This window comes from Anser cygnoides, chromosome 2 (assembly GCF_040182565.1).
Source record: "Anser cygnoides isolate HZ-2024a breed goose chromosome 2, Taihu_goose_T2T_genome, whole genome shotgun sequence".
Lineage (NCBI taxonomy): Eukaryota > Metazoa > Chordata > Aves > Anseriformes > Anatidae > Anser > Anser cygnoides.
The window spans coordinates 6931435-6954473 of record NC_089874.1 but is presented as its reverse complement, the minus strand read 5'-3'; the positions used below and the strand labels follow the sequence as shown (position 1 = coordinate 6954473).

At 48.9% G+C, this 23039-nt stretch overlaps 1 long non-coding RNA gene across 1 annotated transcript; it reads left to right on the top strand.

The window, feature by feature from the left end:
• Positions 1 to 9458: 9458 nt before the first annotated feature.
• On the top strand, positions 9459 to 22153 carry LOC106036809 (uncharacterized). Its single transcript, XR_001207669.3, has 3 exons — positions 9459 to 10067; positions 13324 to 13599; positions 21516 to 22153. It is a non-coding gene; the product is annotated as an uncharacterized lncRNA (long non-coding RNA).
• Positions 22154 to 23039: the final 886 nt, after the last annotated feature.

Below are 23039 nucleotides of genomic sequence, written 5' to 3'. Positions count from 1 at the left end.
ATCCATCCTGTCCCTTCTGCTTTCTCTCTCTTTTTCCTCCCCCCCTTCTTCCTCTCCAAGAGCTGACGTGTGATGTCTTTTCTTTTTTTCTCCTTCTTGCCATCTGTTTCGTGTTTGTAACTCAGGGAGGGTGGGTGTGTGGTAGTGGAGCTTGTGATGAAGTTTGCTGGTAGAGGCAATTCTTTCACTTTCTTAATTAGATTTGTGTTTTCGTTACTCCCGGTTCTAAGGGCCATGCAAATAAGACTAAATTATGCAGTAGTGATATGCCACAGTGTTTAAAATGCTCTTATTGTTGGGAGACACCGACTTTATCCCATATTCCTCCCTTTCATGGAATTCAATTATATTTAAACTATTAACAGGGAAAGTCTAAAAATTCTATTAAAATGTCAGTTTAATAAATCTTCCAAGGTTTAATCTTTCATTTCTGTACTGGGGGAAGGGGAGGATGAATTATGACAGTTTTAAGTTTTCCCAGAGCAGCCCCTCTGTGTTAAATTGTCTGTAACTCTCGGTGTTATAGAACGTATCTCTATTTGTAAAACAATACGAGGCGATAGGCGGGTGCCCGGGGTATTTGCTGGAGTCACACACTTCAGGTCTGGTTGTGAAACACATGAAGGTTGCGGGAATTTGGACCCAGGCCTTCGGTGTAAAACATTGCAGAGAAACAGGAGAAATTGGGCAATTCACACCCACTGGAGACCAACTCCTCTCCCTTCTGCAGGTCCTCGAAGATGAGGAGGAGATCTGGCTCTAGACCTGAGGTTTGGACCCAGCACTAACTGTGCATAGATCGCTGTAAATTCTTATTTCTCTCTTCCTCCACTTGCCACCTGAGGAATATCAAGGGATTTGGGTCCCCGTTGTGCTGAGTGCCATGGGAACATCTCCTGTAAGTGATGCTTTCTTCTCCACCTCTCCCCGTGCGCTCTGCTTCAGCCCTTAGCAAATGCCAAAATCGTGTCTCTGTTTGCCTCAGCTCACTCTTGGTTTGAAGCTGTTCCAGTGTCTAACGCACAGGGAGTTTTCTACTATCTCCTCGCAGCATTCCTGTGCTTGAAATCGGGACTCACATAGGACCGTATAAAGAGATTGAAATGTTTCAGCCCAAATAAAGAAAATCCAGCTCTTGGCCTTGCATCCTCATGTCTGTAACCCAGGATGCAGGTGAGATGGGCGTTTGGAGACCTGGGACATGAATGGAGCATCCAGGAGAGGCTTGTGACAAGGCTGCTGCTTCCCGGTGAAGATTTGAGAGCTGAATATCTCCTGTGTGGGGTCCTGTGGGTGCTGGCAGGGACCTGAGTCTTCAGCTCTTACCCTGCTTGGAGGGGTTCAGCAGGGGTTCCTCAGACCAGGATGCGTGCTGCCTCTGCAGGCATTGCTCATGCACCGAGGGCTGATCCAGGCATCAGAGCCAAACCACCGAGCGTGGGATCTGCAGAGGATAGACACCAAGAAGAAAAATCCGGCTGCCTCTCTCCGGCGTGGACCGATGCCGGAGTCAATACACATGAGGATCTATATTGAGGTGGAAGAGATTTTCATTAGTTTCCTGGCTTTGCTGGGGAATCCCTGTGTGCTCTCAGCCAGCTGCCTGCACAGCAGGGAAACGTGGTTGGCACGAGTCCTGCCATAAGCAATGAAATGGTGCTGAGCCTGCCTCCTCCAACCCTTCTCCCTATTTTCATACCTGACACACCAGACCTTAAACGTAACAGAAAAGATCCTTTAACTCATTCCACTGCAAAAGGGAAAAAAGTCATTGTAAATCTATTTTTTTTCCAAATTGCTTCAATTTTTTATCCAAAAAATAAGGCTTTGGGGCAGGGATTTCTCTTTTGCCATGTTTATGTGGCATTCAGCACAGAGGGGGACCCCAATTGCAGAAGACCAGGGTTGCCAGAGGCACGTGCAAGAGTCCCCATGATGGGAGATATTTCCACCTGGGTGATGCTGCTGGGGGTGTTGGTGATGGGGTACCGAGTGTGAAACGGGTACCCCCAGCAGCCGTGCTCACCAGTCACCCATGCTCCCTGAAATGGAAAAAAGCCCCAAAAATCCTAACTCCCCCTCGTGCCTCCCTCTTGCCACCACATTTCCACCTTCTCCCAAATATTTAAGCCTAGAAGAGTCGAATCGCCCTATTCTGGCCCCGGGAATGGAGCAAGCCAGTGACCAGCAAGGAGGCTCAGAAAGTTTTCAGCAGCTTCTGGGGAGAAAGAGGTGATAAATGGTACTGATCTAATGCCTTGGTCAGCCGGGCTGCAGCCAGCAGCTGATGTCAGGCTGCAGGGAAGGCGCGCGGGGCGTGGGGCTTTGTTTGGGTGGATAAACCATGCATGTTCATGGAATATTAATTAATAATAAATGAACATGCATGAATTATTTATGCTCATAAAAGCAAATTTGCCCTGAAGGCATAACACAAGATAGGTTTTAAGAAGTTTTTCTTCTATTTTATTTATTTATTTATTTTTATACTGGGGGAGGGATTTGCATAGGGCATAACTGATTGGTGGCAATCTGAATCTAAACATAGTGTGACTGCCACAGCCGCAGCCGAGCCGATGTATCTTGGCATACCGAGCAGGCACTCCTGCCTCCACTAATGCTATTTTAGTCGTTCATTTTGTCTTCCAAGCTGCACATAGGGACCTACTTGCTCTGAATCCGATTTGACTCCAGCAGGCCAAAAGTGGTCCCCTGAGGTAAGGCCACTGCTGTTGGAGCAGGGATGGATTTGTCCCTGCAAGTTCGTGCTGCTGACGGATTTGTTCCACCGACGTGTCGTGCAGATGTCTCATACATGATGCAGGACGTCAGGTAAGATTTGAAGCAGTGAGCTGACATAGGAAACACCACTTGTGAGGTTTAACTCTAGATTACGTTAAACAGCCCAGCAGAACCTTTTGCTGCGCCAGTAGCTGTTCTTCTTGTCAAGAGAACAAAACCCTGCAAAAGAATTCCAATAAAATAATGTTTTTGTGTCTCGGTGAAGTGCCACCATGCCACCAGAGGCTGCAAACTGTCTGTGACTTAGGAGGTATCTCTCCTTCGGGCTCTGACTTCACCAAGGCAAAAAGGTGTCGCTGCAAGAGCCACGTCTAGGAAGGGTGTCACTCACACTGTCCTGTTTTTGCTGCACTCTGTAAATGCTGACCTTGCAGGAACCAGGGGCATAATGTGTTGTAGCCCTGCACAGAAATGTGAACAAGTATTTTGTCAAATCCCTGGATCTACTTCTGAGTTTTGAGCTGAAATCCAAAGATGTTGTGGCCATCGAAAAATTCTCAGGCTGCCCTCACCCAGGGCTGAATGCCGAGATACGTCCCCTGCCCATCCATGTCCCCGTGTGAGTTTGTGTAAGACCACGAAGGCACCACGGTTTGGCAAAGTGGTGTCTCCAGGTGGGGAAGCGTGTCTCATATGTGCAGCCATGTCACATCACTCACTGCTGCAATATTAAAGGGCTGCTGATGTCTCCAGAAAGGGGGCCAGGACCTCCGAAAGCAGAGGATGGTTTGAACGTTTGCTGTGTGCCACTGGTGGGATCTCGTGGGCTGGCACGGTGGCGGATGCACAGGATAAATGTGGCCATTGTCAGAATCCTGGTCATCGCTTCGTGGGAAGACTTCAGGGAATGTTAAAAATAGAGGTGAGATCCCCGGGCACAGCACAGGTCTGCTATGAATCTGGCCTCGAACCATTAAAATGATCTTAAACTCCTTTTTATTTCCTTTCCTATTTTTTCCCCAGAAGCCTGCATTGACTTCCTCAGCTAATAAAGAGCAGGGCCATAAACTCTGGTGCGTTTTCCCCAGCAAGGCCATTCCTTCTGCTAAGCTTCTTCCTCCTGCCTTCATGTTCCCGTTATTACATTTTTAGTTTCTGCTTTTCCAGCAATCCTTCACTGCTGAGCTGCTACAGTTTGATCCCTTTTTTTTCCTGATTCCATAACAAACATGTTTTAAAGCCTTTGCTGCTGGTCTGCAGACAGTTTTTCCAGGAAAAGTGTTTCATGTATTACAACTTAAAACATGGGTGGATTTATTAGGATTTAATGTATTGGGAGCTAAGCCTTTGGTCTCCTTTCTCATATGGCAGTGGAGGCAGACAGATGGGAGCGATTTGAGTAATTTTTATGTTAAGAAGTAATAATCTTTGCAGCCATTTTATCCGTCCAAATGCTTTTACCTTTGATCTTTCTGTTTTCGAGAAACACCTTGTGTTTCTTTTTCAGACTTCTTTCAAAGATAAACATCCCTGAAGACTCCTTTGAGCCTTTCCCTCAGCTGAAGAGATGTCTGATTGCCACCACCCAAATGCCTCCACAATTAGCTGCAAAACTTTTTGGTGTCTGGGGGCAGGGCAGCCCAGGGAAAATGCTCTCTAGACCTTGAAAGCTGCATTGTCCTCGCACAATGGCAATCTGAAGCCCTGGGCCTCGTGGTGTTTAGAAGTCAGTAGATTTACTAATTAACGTTGCTCACTCAATTAAAAACCCCTTGATCTGAGCCAGTCAATAGGTTTTTGGTATCTATAGAAATCTTTGCCTTGTGTCAAAAGATTTAGAGATTTCTTTCTTTCCCCTCTGACTAAGGCTCGGTGGGGATGAGACACGGGTGACAAAACGAGCCTTGGTGGGAGTCCTGTCGGAGGCTGTCCTCGGCCAGGAAGGGGGCTTAATTGTCCTGGGCTGGGAAATTATCAGATGGAGGTCGGTGTTGTAGCACTGAGGGAAGCACTGACAGCAGATAAGGTCTTGTCAGAAGAAATTCGTAATGTTGGAGGAAAAGTGGCAAACTCATCCATGATGCTTCTTTTTGAAAGTTCCCACAGCTCAGAGAACGAGGTAGCTACCAGCAAAGTTTTATTTCATTCTATTTAGGCTATGTTCAAGAAGGATAAGAGGAGGAGTATTTTTATTTCACCTTGCAACAGGGTAGAGACAGTCAGTGCTACGCTGTCTCTCTTTCACCTCTTGCTATAAATACCTGCTTGCGAGAAGGATCTTCACAGCCCACTTTGTTTGCATTTTAATTATTTTCTCTGTCTGGCACTTTTCATCTGTTGAGTCTGTTGCTGTTGTTGTTTCCCAACACTAAATTCGAGCCAAGCAGCACCATGAACTGGACATCATAACTTTTTTTTTTTTTTAAATGGGAAATGGAAATAAAGTTTTTCCATAAGAAAAAGCCCTGAAGTGAGATGAAGACCAGATGAAGATGGTTTTTCCTAAGAACCTTAGCACAGCATGATGCACTGATTTCTTGAATTGACCCCAGTTCAGCTCTTTGCGTTATTAGGGCCTATTTCAATGACTTTCTTAAGAAGTTTAGGCACACGTACCCTCCATTTTCAAATCTTTGTTCTCTCACAAGTTTCACCACCTTGCTGAAGTCAAGAGCCTTAATGAAATCTCTGATCATGCTCCTTTTTTTAGAAACACTTTTATCACCGGTTGTCTTATACCCTATTCCTTCCTACCTTGTAGCATGGAAATCCCTTTCTAGTCTTGTGTGTGCAGCACCTCTAGGTTCTGGGTGCTGTGGGTGGTGGCAAGGGGAAAGTGAGGGTGATTGGTAGGTGTCATGAAGTAGTCAAATCCTAAATCCTGCCTTTACCAGGCGATGCCACTGCACAGCTCACTGGGTGACCTGCCATGCAAGTGCCACTGTGCTGGCTTGGGTGGGAAGGAGATGGAGGTGGGTGACCCAAGGGGGCAGAGTGTGAAACAATTTTGATTTTTCTCATACGTGGTGGCTGGAATGGAAAACAAAGCTCCTGACTTCTCAGCTCTCACTCTGAAAGCGAAGGAGTTCCTCTGCAGCACGCTCCCTCTGCCGTTCTCCTCTTTGGCAGCTGGGCTCTGAAAAACCTCTCGGGGAAGTCATCGGCCCTGCGAGGCTCCATGGGTTTCACGTCCAAAAACGCAGCCCGGAGACGATTCCCGTTTGCCTGCCGTGTGGTTGTCTGCTTTTTCTAAACCTCTCGGTCGGAGCGGATGGGACTCGTCTCATCAAATCGGCATCCGCAGAGCAGATGCTGACTTCAGCAGCAGTCACCCGGGGCTCCCAAACGGAGATGGAGCCAAGGCACCGAAGGAGCCCGGGGCACGATTGGTCTCTGCTTCCACTAGACGTCTCAAATAGGTCTGGAAAGCCGAGCTCCGAAAGTGCCGATTTCTGTCTGCTGGCTGTGAAGGGGGCTGACGGGGGTTGGTTAGCTTGGCCATGGACATCCCCATTGTGGGTGCCTGGGTCGGGTTGGATGGATCCCCCCAAGGAAGCTGCTGGCTGTGTTTATGTACAGAGCTCAGCACCAGGGGGGCACATCCTCGGTCCCTGTAGACATTACTGTAGCATAAATAGTACCGCTAACACATCCTAGGACACGTATTGTACTTCCCCTGTTGTTCTGGCTCCACATACGTACCCCTTGCCATCGGTTCGATGTGTATTTGTTAACATAACACATCGGGGGCAGGGGGGCTGGGTGGGCGAGCGTACGGTGCCCAGCGTGAATAGGGTGAGACAGGCTGATATCATCCGGCAGCATTTCTGCGTCCTGATTGATTGAGGTGCTCCGTTTCCACATTAACTTGCAATAAAGTGCTCTCTGATGCCGATACGCATTCATCATGAGCAATTGTGGAGACTGTTTATAACTTAATTTACTCCAAGGTAATGATGATTATATCTAAATATTTATGGAGAGGTCAGCGCGAGTAAATTTCTCAGTAATTTTGTTTTGCTTTTCTTTTCTTTCTCTTTTCTTCAGCCAGCCAAATTATCTCAATGCTCCCTACAGACCTTCTGCTAATTCCTTTGTTTGCAGTGACAGTTAGTGGAGAAAGAAGGCTGATTAACTGCAGGCTGCCTCTGCGCCGAGCCAGCCCAGAGTCTAACCAGAGGCTCACGGCGCGTCTCTCCCTTTTATTTTAATTTTGACCTGCAGGAATGTCATGGGCCAGAGCTGTCTATTAGAATATATCTGAATCGCACACGTGTTTGCGTGCGCTAGTAATGCAAGCTTCATGCCATACTGTTAAAATTGATGCTCTCTGCAAATGTGACAGAGATGGGTGGCTCTGGGACTGGAGCACTGGACTGAACATCATCCTCATCGGGTGACATGTTCAGCTCAGGCTGGGGCTGATCATGCTTAGGGTGATGGCTAATTTTGGAGTGTGGGCATTCTACAGTTCTTCTATTCATTCTTTTTCACTGCTCTTTATCTCAACCGACACACAGCACTGAGGAGGTCCCATCTCTTCTAGTGGGTTCGGCAGGTGCTTCACAGCCTGTCTGCTGATATTTAGGACTGGCTGGAGCTGGAATTCTTCACCCAGGAATTCTCCGAGGCAGCATGGAAGATGGAACACTTTGTTGTCTCAGAGGGAACAGGAATTTCACAACATTGATATGAAACAACTAAGAGAATGTTTCATTTTGATGTCTTCTAAGGAACATCCCTGGATCCCTGTGCTGCTTGGCTGTCCTCACCCCATATGCAGAGCTCCAATACCTCACGTACTTCTCCTCCTTCTCCTCCTCTGTTGGCCCTGTTTTTTTTGTATTCATGTGACCCTGAGTGCTGTGGTTGGCACAGAACTTGTTGCCATCACTATGCCCCCACCTCTTATTTCTGCGTTCTAGCACAGTGCTCCTTGTGACTTTTAAAACTTATCCTCATCCTACCTTAAATGTTGCTTGGCTTCTGTCCCTCATACATGCTCTTACTTTTTTTTTTTTGTTTTGTTTTTTCCCCTGCTTTTCCCTTTCCCGGTTGTATTTTCAGTATTTTCAGGGGAGGACCAGGAGGAGCCCAGCAGCCATGCCTTCCTGTGCCTCTCGTCCCCAGCCTGCGCTATGCCGTGCCAGCTGTGATGTGATAAGTGACTGCTCCACCTATCTATGTATCAGTGGTTCAGGGGTGAGGATGTATTTTTGGATGATCCTCAAAACACTTGAGTGCCCAGCTGTGGGCTTCGGCTGCCTGGGTCCAGCTGGAAAACAAACTGGTGCCGTCCTGCGGTCCAGCCTTTATAGCGCTGAGGAAAGCAATTGTATAAATCCACTGTAAGCCTGAATGAAATGCTGCGAGAGAGAAAAGATATCAAAGTATATTGAACCACAGAGGAAAAAAATATAAGTGCAATCTGCTCCATTAAAAATTTCATAGGCCGTTACTTTTACAGTGCAATTAGCTTTGCAATTCCAGTGCTATTGGAAGACCGGCGCAGTGGATAATCAGAGGCAGAAACGCCCGTGCAGGTAGACCTGCAGAAAACCTTCAGGTTTTGTCTACCTTTCACGAGGCAGGATCCCGAGCACTCTTGTAAGTCACCGACTGCTGCTCCCTTCCCGTCAGCTCTGCTTTCCACCCTTGGTGCCGATTGCTTTGGAGGAGTTAATGCTGACATGGGAAGCAGCGAGAGGGCTTTTCATGTGAAGTCTGACGAAAGGAAAGGGATCCCAGGAGCCACATAAGCGCTTTTCCATGGCTGAATGCTTCAGAAGAAGTTTATGTTTTCTTTTTAATGCAAACCAATGGTCATTTTTTATTTTTATTTTTATTTTTTTTTACTGCAAGACTTGGAGAAAACTGCCCACTTCTTTGATGAAGGGCCTGACTGTGGTCCTGCTTGTATGCATTAGCTGGTGTCAGGGGATGGGCTCTGCCTAACACCAGAACTGTAGTGGGGTTTCTCCTGGGCAGATAAATGTTTTGGGGTCGTTTATATCACGACCCATTGCAATGACTCTCAGCCACAACATTTACATCAAAGCAACAGGAAGGCTTTAGCACCTCATTTTTGAGACTGGTGAGATGCAGACCTCAAGCCTGACAACTGCATTTCCACACAGGGATGCTGGTGGGCTCCACTGTGGCTCCACGTTTCCTCGTGTCTATATGCTCAGGTCTGACAAATCTGGGCAGAAATTCGCCTTGTGCAGGAGGATAACCTCACTTAAAGCACGCTGCAGACAAATAGGAAGGCAGGCCCTGATTTCCCCGTGTGCCCTGTGTGTGTGCATGCAGTGTGGATGCTCTTGGCTTGTGCAGCCAAGTGGTGAGAGCATGGAGCTCAGTCATTTGACAGTGAGCCCCATGGAAGTCTTTATTCCTTCCCCCACCCCAAAGCCCAGAGCTCTGTATCGTGCAACCACACAAGAATCGCAGAAGAGAAAAGAAGTAAGTTCTTATTCCTTCTGGCTGAAAAAGATAAATTTCCTTAAAAGCCCAGTCCCTGACATTTCAGAGGGCTGGAGCTGAACACAAAGAATGTGTATTGTTTCTAAACAGATGCATGAATAATAAGGAAAAAAAAAAGTCTTCTGCTTTTTAAGCCAATCTCATGATTTCCAAACCTGGCTCATGGTTTTTCTCATGCTTCATGGTGACAATGCCAAGCCTCTGTTGTCAGACTGCTAAAAAAGCTCATTCAATTTCATGAAAAAAAAAAAAAGGCAAAATCAGATCAGTCTCCTTGTTTCCAAAGTATGGATGGAGGTTGTGTCTCTTTTTGTGATGTGCCTTAGAGGAAGAAACAGGGGCAGGAGGCTGAGCTGCAACACCCAGGGGTCCTCGTGCTGTCTCATGTGTGTGCACTGCTCTGTTAGCTTCCCCATCTCCCAGACCATCCCCTCACAACCTCCAGCTTACAACAATTAGTTCATAATGCAAAATTATTCATTTCTGAGCATGCAGCTGTGTTGCAAAACATAGGCTGCCACGATGCAGCTTGAGGTCCTGACTCGCACAACGCACCCATCATTTTGGGATGGTTCTCACCTGGGGAAGAGCTTTTCCTCCCTCCCCTACATACAGGTGCTGCTGAGCTCCCTGGGCACGGTTTGCAGAGGATTATGGTACGAGAGGTTTAGGATAAATGAGGGGGTTTGTTGCTGTTGCTCTCTCTGTGGGCAGCCTGGTGCTGCTGAGTTGTGGTCAAGGGCTCCAGTGCAGTGCATGCTGCTGCTGCCTTCCCCAGCTCTGCTGGAAGCCATCTCGCTGGCCTGTCAGGCCAGATGTTTAGCAACCAGATTTTCCAGGTAGGAAATTAGTCCCCATCAGGTAGCAGGTGGCATTTTCTCCCTTTTCTGTGCTGTCAAAGGCTCTGGGGAGTGAATGTCCTCAGCCTCTCCCCTCTGCAGCTCTTTCTGATGGGCAGCACGATGGGACCAGTGCTGGCAAAGCCTAGTATGTGGAAGGAGAGAAGGGAAAAATAAGTGTCACCAGTGGATCCAGACCAGCAGAACGTTCAGATAACTGTAATTTACAGAGACTTTGCCTGTTGTAAATACAGCTCAGACAATGAGGGGGGTCTATTTTCTGCTGCAGGCACGGGAGCATCTCTCTTTAATGTCAGCAGGAGCTGTCCACACCCGGAGAGGAGGACGTGGGTAAATGTGCCGTGCAGGCCGTGTTGATCGCTCACCTCTTCATGCTGGGGAGGGGGCATGGTATGGGGGCTCAAATTTTGCAAAGGTCTTTTGGTTGTAGTGGCAGCAAGCAGCAGTGCACATGCATGAGCTGGAGCCCTGATGAGCACCACGCTGCCCATTCCCTCTGCCACAGCTACCTTGCCCCAAAGGAGAGGGGATTGTGTGCCTAGTGGGTGGCATGAAGCTGAAGAAAAGATGCTTTAGCAGGACACCCAACGAGCAGGCTCAGGAGCTGAGACCCCCTGGGGGAGGCTTGATCCTACACACCTATTTATCCATAGGTGTTTGTGTGCACAGGGACTTTCAGTTTTCCCTGGAGATCAGTGACACTTGCCGGTTTCCCAAGCATGTAATATCGGCTTGACAACTGTGGCCAACTTCTGGTTCCACTTACTTTCCCCATTAGCCGGGAAGGGAAGTGCAGATCGTGTTTTTTGCCTGTGGATCTGAGGGAAGACAAAGGCAAACCAGAGACCTCCCTGGTTCCTGGTCGCTCTCAGTGTTCAGACCTGGGGGCTTCAGAGGAAACGCCAGGTGAAGACCCCCCCCCTCGGTGAGCTCTGCAGGGTGCACGTGAAGTGTAGGCAGTGCATTCATTTCTGCACGCATGTATGTGCCTGCATCAGCCCGCCTGCCCCCAGCACGTGGCTGTAATGTGGGAAGGGGGGTTCCCTGGACAGACCTCTACTCAATTGCCATTTTTATTTTCTGCTGACATCTCCACCTGAGTTGCAAAGGGTCTCATTTGTGGGAGGAGGCAGAGCCAGAATTTCCAAAGGCATCGATCAGGAAATCTCTGTGCCTATGGACGCGGCCCCGGGGCTTGTGCCAGCTGTGGCTGTGGTCACGGCTCTCTTTAGACCTTTTTTTTATGAGCCTTGAGACCACATGTGGGTTCCCAGGGAGCTGTGGCTGCAGCCAAGTGCGGCGTTTTGGCAGGACAATGACGGAGGCACAGCTGGGGTGACAGCAGGGGGGAGCAGGCCAGCCCCATGGCCGTGTTCTTGTGCTGGGCTCTTTTTGGGGAAAGGATGGGTGCCTGCAGGTGGCCTGTGCCAGATGTGACAGAGGTGCAGGGGTAGGACAACCAGAGGAGACCCAGGGCACAACACAATGACCAGGAGAAATGGGGTCCGAAGCCCTCTTGCCATCGGGCAGGGATGTTAGGACCCAAGAAGAGATGAAGCCTTCTTGCACACTGTCTGCTCCAGGTCAAAACACACAAAACGAGACAAAAAAACCTGGCCAAACCCTCACCAGGTGCCAGCAGCATCCTGATATCAGCTGGGTCCTGTCCTCGCAGGCTCCCCAGCCGCCCTGCTCTCTCCTTCCTCCACGTCCTCCCCAGCCCCCTTCTTCACCGGGTTAATTTTATTTTTCCCTCCAGGGGTTTGCGAGCGCTCGCTGAAACGCGCAGGCCAGCTGCCTGCCGGTGGCAGCAGGAAAACAGGCAGACAAAGCAGATGGGCCCAGCAGGGGTGGAGGAGCGCTGTCTTCTGCGGGCCATAGGCATCACTAAAGAGTAAACAGCTCTCCGAAGGGAGCCGGGAGCTAACCCCAAACCCGTCCCCTCCGAAGTGCTCAATCACAGCACATTAACAAGAGCGCCTGGGCTGCTGGGGGAGAGTAAACAATGAGAGGCTGTGCTGGCGGGAGAGTGGGAAAAGCGCAGCCCCCTCCAGCTAATATTTATTGTAAAAAGGGTGTAAAAAGTGGCTTGTGGCTCAGCGTGCTGTCAGCGAGTCACGGTCTTTGTCACCGCTCGTCTCCTCTTGGGAAAGCCGTCCTTTTCCCTTCCCGGGCATCCGTGCACGATGCTGGATGTCCAGGGAGCCTCAGTGAGGCTGGGAGGATGAAACAAAGGCTGGAGGTGCCTCCCTGGATGCCTCCCATGGGTGGCTGCAGCTCGATGGCTCCCCAAAACCAAGCAAAGATGGCACTGGGGGCTTGCATCTCCTACAGCACCGTGGCCACACTGCCATCCGAGAGAGCTGCTCCCGTCGGGGATGTGGGCAGTGTGTTCTGGGGCCCAGGGCTGTTGTTCGGGACCAGGAGGGGGTGATTCTTCTCCTGCCTGTGCCAGCGGGGTGTCCCTGGTTCGGTTTGAGCGGCTCCTGATTTATGCCTAGGAAGCGGAGCCCCCTCGCCGGGCGCTGCTCTTTCATCTGCGAGGCTGCAGCGAGGTTTGTTTGCAGAGCTCTTGGCACAGCCCCGGATTCCTTCTCCCCTTCCCCCCTTTCCTCCGGATCAGCTGCAGTTTTCCCTCTCCTTTGGCTACCCCTGCAAAACCGATTGACCTTGCTGGGCTGTGCCTGACACATGAACCGTGCAAAAGCCTTTCTTCTCCCCGAGCCCCGTGCTTGCTGTGGAGCGTGGCCACCTGGAGCAGCGCAAATGGGAGGCCCCCAGTGACCGTGTGCTGCATTTCTGGGGGCTGCTTTGCCCGTAAGGCTGGGCATCCTTGAGACTGGGTGAGTGCGGGTGTCGTGGCCGAGTCTCCCTGGTGCTCTTTGCAAATAATGATGCCATCACTAAAAATGATGGTCAAAAAAAAAAAAAAAAGGATTTCAAGCCAGAGTTTGCAAATGTCAGTCCCAGTGCTCCCTGCTCCCAGTGAGGTGTATCCACACAGAAAGGGCAGAAGGACAATTTGTTCTCCTAGGGACCAAACACTCGGCAGAGCTTTGCAGGAAAAGCTAGCCAGGGGACCTGCAAAGAGCTGGTCTCACCTGTGGTGGCTTTGTGTTGTAGCCAAGGGCAAGAGTTGCCGATTCTCGATCCATTGGGCTGCACAAGACCTATTGAGAGCTGTGAATTTGCCATAAATACAGTCTGACTGGTGTTTCTTTCTATGTCTCTTGAGGGTCAAGAAGCGTGGGGGAAGAGACGAGTGCTCTGCTGCCTGGCTGAGGTCGCCTTTGCAGCCATTTCCATGGGCTCCTACCAATCCATTGAAGGCAAAGCACTCCTTTACCCAGTCCTGAGCACATGTTGGACCCTGGCCCTATAACCACATTTTGGAGCAGGTTCAACTTCGTTGTGTTCCTCATCTGCACTGCAAGAGAGAGGTTTGGGAGCAGCTTTCCTTGGCACCAGCTGGAAACCAAGTTGATTTTCAGCCCTGCCATCAACTGCTAAGGTAACCTTTTCCTGCCTGCCTTTTGTTTTAGAAGCTGGGGTTTGAGGCAGCTGAATGTATCAAGGTGTTTTCTTGCTCTTGTCTATGGCAGTGTGTTTCTTGTGCTAGCTAGTGTAACTGTGTTAGATGCCTTGGTGAAACCCGAGCACTACCCAACTCAGCCATCACATAGCAGATAAAATATCAACAGTAAACTGTAGCACATGCAAGGGTGGAGCTCAGAAAAAGTGCCCAAGTGACTGGGAATGTGTCAAAGGGTGAAGGCACCTCCAGCTCTGGGAGCAAGAAGGTCCCATTTCAACAAAACGGCAATAAATTGGCCAGAATAACTATCTGGTAACGGTGCAGGCTGAGCATCCTTAGACTTGAAACATAAAGCACAAGGGTCCCATGGGGAGCCCAACCCCATCTGGTGGGTATCTGGCAAGGGGATCTCTCCTTGGCTGGGACGTGCCCCAAATGACCCATTCCCACGCTCGTGGATGGCAACAGAAGGCTTTCATAGGACTCGGGGAGAGCACTGATGTAACTTAACAATGGGATCCCCCCCCTTTTTCTGGAAAAGACGTCTTCAAATTGAATAAAATATAAAAGCATTTTCTTCACTTAGCCCTCCTACGATCGAATTCCTCTGGTGCTGCTGGTGGGCTCCTATTTTCCCTGGGCAATACATCAATTTGATTTTCTCCCTCAAAGGATTAGTCGCTGAAAGACAACACCGCTTTTTTCCCCCCAACTTTTCGGCTGCCTGCGGGTGCTAGGGGAATACCAGCGAAAGGAGCTGTGCTCTGCTTCTTTTTTGCTCATTTTTTTCTCATGCTTGCTTCCTCTCTGATCTTTCCTTTCTTTTTTTCCTCCCCCCAGATTTCCTCCTCCCCACCATCAGCTGTGCCTGCAGCAGCTGAGCGTGTCCCAGTGTCTGTCCTGGGCACTTGTCCGTCCCTGTCCCTCCCCTGCCAGGCTGATTCCTGCATCTTTTCGTCAGTGTTGAATAAAATTACTGATAGTCCGGGCGTGTAGACCCTGCTGCAGGGCAGTTTTGCAGAGCTGTACACTTGGTGTAAGCGTAGAATAATTTGACATCTACGGCCAGCAGTGGCAGAGCCCTGACTCTGCTTCTGTGGGACTGATGGGGATGGGCAGCTTTCCTCAAAGCCTGATAAATATTCAGCAGCCTTCCATCTCCCCCAGATGCAGAAACAATTCGCTCTGGTGGCTGAACATGAAGGTGGTGGGCTCCAAACGTGCCCCGATGCTTTTAGTGCACAGTGGCCATGCTGAAGGTGACTTCTGCGCTGCTGGCCCCCGGCATGGGGGGTCGCACTAGTGCTGATCCCAGGAGAGGTGAAGAACTTGCAGAAGTGATTCGTGAGCAGGACTGCTCTGCCCTCCTGGGTGCTGCTCTGTGTAGGGTTTCAAACGGGGCAGTCCTGGGCAGGGAGATCCACATGGGGCAATGAAGTCCCTTGGAGGAGCTTATAGGGGCTTCGTATTTGGCCTTTCCGTAGTGATTTAGAAATGGCTGTCCCCGTCGTTGTGCTTCTTAATTTCACGAGATTGCGTGTTTTAGGGGTTTTGAATATTTTAAGTGCTCTGTTTCCTACGGCGAGTGAAAATGCTGCCTTCCCCCTGCCCTTCAGAGGGTCTCCCAGGAGATACCTGCCACAGCCCCTGTGTTTGGGAAGGAGTCTGCCTGCTTCCCTGGGGTATTTTGGCCTGAAACTCTGTGAGGCAGCTCCAGGTTGGAAAACACAAGGAGCACGCTGTGCTCCTGGCTGCCCAGGAGTGATCCATCAGCCTGATACGGGCCTGATGTCACGTTAAGGATGAGAGCTTTGCAGCCAGCTCGTAGGGATGCTGTGAAGTTTCCTCAGTTAGAGACCTCAGAATGCTCCAGGGTCCTTGGGAGAAGGGCTCTGTCGGCAGCACATCCCACACCTCAGTGCTGTTCTCCAGAGCTGTTTGCTAGTAATTTGCCAGGATTTGAAATTCAGGTGGGTCGCAGGATGAAAAAAATATCCTTCCCCACATTTCTCTGACCTCTGAGGTAGTTTATTTGTTAAAGGCATTACCGCTCCCCGTGGGAATGGTGTCTTCCTCTGTTTTATGCTCTGAGGATGCGGCTCTTTTCATGTTTATCTTTGATTCGAGCTTTGTAAAGAGCAATCCCTCGCACTTATGCACTTCATTGTATTCTGGCCATGAGAGATTCTCCCCCACTGTTTGTAGCTCTCTTTTCAGTGCAGCTAGTAAAATATTTGAACAGAAAAAAAAAAAAAAAAAGGAAAAAGAGACACTAAACAGCCTCCAGCGTTTAGAGGATAAAATGAGATGTAAGGCGAGGATGGCTGCGGTTAATGCATGGGGCTGGGAGGCCTCAGATGGACCACGGCCTCTCTTAGCTTCTCTTCTGTGACTTTGTCAAAGTTATTTGACCTCCTCCTGCTACAGCTCTGGGGTCTTTAACACGCACCACATTTTCTGCCTGGAAAACCCCTGCAAAAGCAAAGCCACAGCCAGAGTTGCCTGGTTTGGGGTGGGGGGAGCTGATGCTAAGTTAGCTCAACTCATGGCAGATGAAGTTTGGGTGGAAGAGCTCAGGCAACGCTGTGCTGAGCTGGTGGGGTGTGAGGGGCGGTGTGCAAGCAGACGCAGTCCCCGAGGCCAAAAGAGTCAGGATTTTTCCTGACTCCAGCATTTTTCCCAAGCAAAGACTTGGGAAGCAGTCAGGCTACAGGCAGAAAGAAGATCTGGAGCACGAGCAGGACACGGACACATTTACTGGAGCTGGTTGCAATGTGGTTGCATGTCAGCATGGAAGCTGATTTGCACAGGGTGGTTGCAAGCCAACGGCTCATCCACTGAGGAGTAAATTAAATTTCAACGGGCTACAGCAGGCAAGCTGGTGTCAAAGGATCCTAAGGCTGATTTCTTCTTTTGGAAGCCTGCTGAGAATTCAAAACGGAGCCAAGCTGGCATGAAGGGGTATCACAGGGTTAAAAGCATAGAAAATTAGGAACTGACTGCAGTGGTGGGAAAGGGTTGGTTGAGGAGAGACCTCCAGTGGGCAAGGATCCGTTGCAGTCCAGGTAATTCCCAAATAAGCTCTCATGATGCAGAGGGTTTTCTTCTGGGGCATAATGGCACACTTGAGGACAGAGCACAAAGTGAATATTTGACATAAATAAGCCGATGTTCCTACGTGGGAGAGGGGCAGAGGGAGCCTGTGAATTAATGATCAGCTTTTAATTTGTCCTTTCATTGGAATCAATGAAAATGTCAGGATGATTGAGGTTTATGCGCTCATGGGAGAGATGTGAGCCCAAGAGGAAGAGATCAGGGTTATTTTTTAATATGTATTTTTTTCACTGAAGAAGATGCTTCCCTTCATCTCTAATAACAGAAAAGGGATGGGAGAAAGAGAAAGGGCAGCCTGAGATGTACCACTTTGTGGAGCTGGTCTGGGGATGGTGATCCCTGAGAGTGGCTGCAGTCACCTGGAGTCAAACTATCTGTCCTGTGCTGCTGGATTTGCTGTGGGTGAATTTCTCAGGAAGCCTATGCAGTGCTCAGGTCTCAGCAGAGTCCTCAAACCTACCGTCTTCAAGATATTGGCTGCTGGCTGCCCTTGGGCATGGGATTCAACCGAAATGGCGCTGGCAGGTGCAGTGTTCCCGGCTGCAGTGTGTCCTGTTTGCTCAGCCCAGTGCCGGATTTGCCCTGGGAGGTGCTGGGTGCATTTTGGGATGGTGGGAGAACAAGGACAGACTCATCTTTCTGAAGACCTTGGTTTGAAAGGGGTGGATCCTGCTGATGGATGTGAAAAGCTGGCATTAGTGTGCCAATTGCAACAACTCTAACCAGCAAGCCAAGTGTTCAGGTCAAGGGTTTAGGATGGACCAGGGGTGGAAATGTTGGCCTGAGGCTGAGGGCCCTTTTGCATGTCCCCTCTGTCTTGGTGGAGGTTTCAGGCAGCCCCATGGCAATGGGAATGTGTTTGCAAAGCGCCAGGCAGGCCGCGGCCTACTTAAATATTCATGGTGACAAAACGCCACGAGCACAGGGGAGCTTTCAGCGACTGCTTCACCCCGGATCTCAGACACCTGCTTGCTCCGAGAGGGCTCCCACAGTGGGTTTCCATCCTTCCTCCACACTCACCTGCTCACCTTGGTCAGCACCTTGCTCAGCACCAAGAACAGGGCAAGGATGAGCTGGGCGTTGTGTCTCAGAGCATCAGTGCATCAGTCCCCATTTTTTTAATCATTATTATTATTATTATTATTTTGATAGAGCAGCCCATGCCCTCCTCAGTGGACTCAGGAGCTGAGGCCTTCTCCAGGTGGGTCAGCTGCCAGACCTCTAGCTCCTCTCTTGCTCCTGAACGTTGGCTCGGGCTGGGTTTTTGTTGCAGAAATGTTGTCATTCCCGGCACTTCCAGACATGAGCAACACCACCGTGCTGCTGCCAGCAAACATAGCCCTCGACAGGAGCTTTTGTGATAATATCAGCTCCGTTTTTTCCAGCCTCCTCAGGAACTGACCTCACCGTTGCCTAATTTAGAGCTGGTTATGCTGAGCGTGGGGAACGTGTGTGCTCAGCACCCGTGGTTACAAAGCTAGCTGGCTGCTCAGTCCTCCGGTAGGAGACCTTTGGGCACCCTGCCCTGAACCAACACCACGTCTCGGGGACCGCTGAGCTTCCCTGGTGGCCTCAGCAGGGACAGGATTTAGCCGAAATGAAGGTCAGCTCTTACACCTACCTGGAAATAGATTGGAAGGAATGAGAGCCGGGGTCCTGGCTTCCAGCTACCTTTCTTTTCTCTTTTGAGATGAATATGCTTCTCTCGTGGAAGGCAGAAAACTGGATTTTCAGTCGATCCACAATCCAGCCTAATGCCCATCCTGTGACCCTACTGCTACTTACTGCTTCAGGAAAGACACTAAAAATGCTACTGTTATGGAAGAATTTACTCAGAGGGAAACTTTCCTACAAAATCTTTTTTTGTCTTCATCTTCCCCCACCCATCCCACCAAGGGGTTTTACATCACTGCTGAACTGATGGGGCTTTTTTAACTCCTTGTTTTATTACTCTTGCTGTTCTTGTTATCGAAATGTCCAACCCTCTCTTAAACGTGTGGCTTGTGGAGACGTGCAGTGAACTGAGCTCACTCAGGTGTGTGCACTCACCTGAGCAGTGAACTGCATGGATTAATTGCGCTTTATGTTAAACCCAGGGCCCCAGAAATACTTCAGTGAAATAATTTTTACTGGCTTTAGTTTCCCAGCTGATTATTTATCCATCTTCACCAGAAAGTTGTCTCAGTGAAATAAGAACTCGCCCACATTCAGGATAAACTCACGGTTCTATTTTTTTTTTTTTTTTTTTTTTTTAGGTTTGGAAAATGTCGGGCTGTCTCTGGTGGTGGATGTGTGTGTGTTTTATTTTCTGTGTGTGGCATCCCTGCATATGGCTTAGATTGCTTCAGAAGCTGTAATAGCAAAACAAGCTTTTCTTTATTCAAAAATGGAAATGGAATGATCAAACTGCTCAGACAAGAGCTATGTGTAATGCTTTATTTTTTTTTTTTTTCCAGTAATTTTGTAGTTATCAATAACAGTAACTATCATTACCATGACTCTTCATGCTCTTGCTTTCTTCATCGCTCCTGAGTCTTTCTATATTTGCAAAACATTATGATAGCCCATTCCTGTTTGTTTTCTGCCCGACGAGGATGTTGTAAATTCTGCTGCAATCTGCCTGGAGGCTATGGTAAGCCAAAGAAAGACAGTGGTTTGTGCAGTGCAGAAATCCACACCCCTGCACAAGGGTGGTGCTGGGGATGCTGCAGCAGTGAAGCACCAAGTTGGCCCTTACCCTGCCTCTGCGGAGATGTGCTGCTGGGGAGCATCCTTATGTCCTTGGGGTGAACATCTCTGGCCACAGGGATGCTCTGAATTTTGGGCTACGGATGCTGGGACTTGCAAATACACCATAGTGCAATTGGCCAGGTGGAGCAGGGGGAACCTGAGACCCAAGGGTTGGTAGTGGAGAGCAGATTCGGTGGAAATCCTACAGGAAAGAAGGCTGTTGGTAAAGAAGGGGACCTGCATAAACCCGTGTCCCTTTGTGAATTTAGGGTGGAAAGAACTTTAGGCAACTGATTTTGTTGCCATTACACAAATATGTGAGTTGAGAAAGAAGGAAAAAAAAAAAAAAAGAGAAATCTAAAGTTTTCAGATTCTGTATTCTTGGATGGGGCTTTGCTGAGCTTTCTATGTATTTTTCCCCCCTGAATTTGGCACAGTTAGCGTGACAGAAGCTAAGATGATACATATGTTTTATAACAGTAATGCACATAGTGAGTTTAAAAGCAGTTTATCAATGTCTCTCCTCCTTTCTCTCTTTCTCTGTATTTTCTGTTGTTCTTCATATAAGCTCTGCAGCTTAAGCTGAGGAGCTGGATGTCATTTTGTTGAGGGAACAGCAATGACACGCTGTTTGGACAGGGCTGACATTCTTGCATTTCTGGTGTCCAGGAGAAAATGACAGCCAGATAGTTTCTTTTCTGCACATCACTTCTCAAACCCCGGCTGTGCGCATAAGAGCATTCATTTAGAAGAAAATTCACTTTCAGAGGGGAATTACCACTGCTCAGTCTAATTAGGAGGAGCAGAATGCCTAGCACAGTGCATGGCACATTTGGTTGTAATGGAGACCCTGAGAAGAGAAATAGCTTCATCTTCCCTAAAGGTGTTGGCCACTGTCGACTGGATGCATCATAGGGCACAACAGCTATGAGCATTCAAATATTTAGCATCCAGTACCTAAAAGGTTCGTATTACCCTCTATTTCTGTACTGGACAAGGTCCATGCAGCCCACAGTTTTATGTATCAAAGGAAAGTCCAGCACTGCAGAGGTGGGAAGGCTGTTCCATGTACATGTCTTGCTTTAAAGACATCTTAAAAGCAAATATTGTCCCAGTGAATACAACATCTGTCCATGAGGCATAAACCTGGTTGTGGACCACCCTGGCATGGCATATCAGCAAGCTCTGGGATGGGTTTAAGAAGAAAACAGCACTGTTTTAGGTTGTTGGCTGTTGCTTGCTTGCTGTTGTTCTTCTGACTTCCATGAAGCTAAGCTGAATTGCATCTACTGAAACCAAATCCATCTAATTTTTTCCCCTCGCCTCTGATGTTCAGGCTTGATGTATCACGTCTGGAAGCAAACAGTTAGAATAAGATGCATTTGCTGGATTGTGTCTTTTCATTATCCAGACAGAAGGAAAAGGCAGTTGACAAAGTTTCAGCAGACGGTGCATAGTTGTTGTTTATGTTAAACAAAACGAGAATGTGCAGCATTCGGGTGTATAAACAGCATGACAGCAATAAGCATAAAACATAAGATTGGAAGCAGATTTTACTTTCAGGCCTTGGGGAGCAGATGGATCTGAGATCATTGTGCATTTGTGTACAACTCCAAGACCTATAGAAACTCATTTATTCCCCATGTCGATGTGTTTTACAGGAGTGAAATGCGGCACGGCTGCAAATGGATGCAGCTCCATTGAACATAATGGGCTGGACCCAAGCACCTAGATCTGTCTCTTAAACCGCCCCAGCTACACTAAGAGGATGGAGAGCTGCTTTAGCCTTGCTGCCAGTGATTGCCTTGTCACCTTAATGTTCAGGTGGCATAAAGATGAGGCAGCCCCTATTTGCATCTGCTCTGTGCTCAGGCTGGAGGGAGGAGGACAGGAGTGGAGTTACAGCCAGTGCAGGAAACATGCACAGAAGCTGGTTTCCTCCCCATATATAAGATGCATGATGTATATATATATGTATACATAAACATATATATTGCTATATGAAGGCTTACATTTTTCTCGATTGCTCTTTTCTTACCCCATTGCAGACCTTGCGCGAAGCTGAGCCCAGCTGGAAGTGGAGATGAGGCCCGGATGATGGAGCTGCAACTGTGTGTACCTGCGTGCCCCAGGCCTGATGCTGTAGGATGGAGGAGAAGCCAGGCCCGCTCTCCATACAATGGTAGACACAAAGCCATCGCCTCTCGGTTTCGGTGGGCCAACTGGATCAGTTGAAAGGCTGCCCTGATTTGGTACTTGCAGAGGCAGGACCACACCGGCTGCCCATTGTGTACGGCCCTGATTCCCCGGCAGATCTGCGTCATTGAAGTCAAGGACATAATGAGGGTTTTCAGTCCCAAGCAGAGACTATCCAAGCAGGTGGGAAAGTGATGGGCCAGCGTCCAGCCTTCAGAGCACAGACCAAAGGGAAGCTGTTTTAAATAGCAACAATGGCCTTAATCCCCCGGCAGGATGGAGAGATGCGGACTGGTAAAGGGAAGAAAGGGCAGAAAATAGCAAGCACAGAAAGTGTGTATGTGTGAGAATCCCTTTCAGGATGCATTAATGGGATGCAGTGAATAGGAAGAAGAGACCCCAAAGTGTGTTTTAAACAGATTCCTGGTATAATATGAACCACTGTAAATGAAGTGCTGCACAAAAGAAATAATAAAAATATATCACTGTAGTCAGTCTCGCTGACTGTGTCAGTGTTTAACCACATCAGAGCTCATCATTAACTAAGAGGCAGAATAAGACGAGCAAACAAGAGGGCAGCTGGGAGGAAGAACATAAGGACCACGTTGGGGCCCCAGCGAGGTTCCTCCCATGGCAGCTCCAAGAAATAAGGGTACAGGCAGGAGAGAAAGCCCACCTGCCGGGCACGGCTTGGCAGAGACACCTCCGGCGTTGGTGTGAGGATGCGCTCACCTCCTCCGTCGCCAGCTCTCCTGCAACAATTCGTCTGCAGCAGCCGCCTGCCTCCGAGCGAGGAGTTTTAATAAACGATCGTCATGTGCAAGCCATGCATGTATGTGAGAGAGGATGGGGACGTGTATTTTTAAACGCGAAAACTCCCACCAGCCGCAGGCTGAACACGGGCTGCATGATCTTCAAGGGAAAGAGGAAAAAGGCGTGCTGGTTTTCTCTAGAATTGTATCATTTGCTGCAAATTGGGTGGTTGATCCAATAAGAGTTACGGAAAATGTGGTCCGCAGTGGGGAGTTAGTTCAGGGTGGTGTGAATTTTAGGATGGGCCGTTAGAGGTCCCATCCCAGGAGAGGTGCTCGGTGCTTTCTGGAGGTCAAGCCAGTGTCTCAGCATCAATAACCAGTCATCAATGTGCATCCAAGCTAAGATCTCTTTTTTCTTCTTTTATTTATTTATTTATTTATTTACCATAGAAGAAAACACTTTTGTGATCCTTATGCTGAAGACCATGGTCTGCTTGCACAGAAGTCAGTGGAGGTACATGACAGCAGCCACGAGCTGGCCCCCAGGGCTGGGCTTTGGTACCCTACAGCCTCCTTTGGCTCAACAATGTTGATGTAAGGGCATCTTGTGCTGTATTTGGT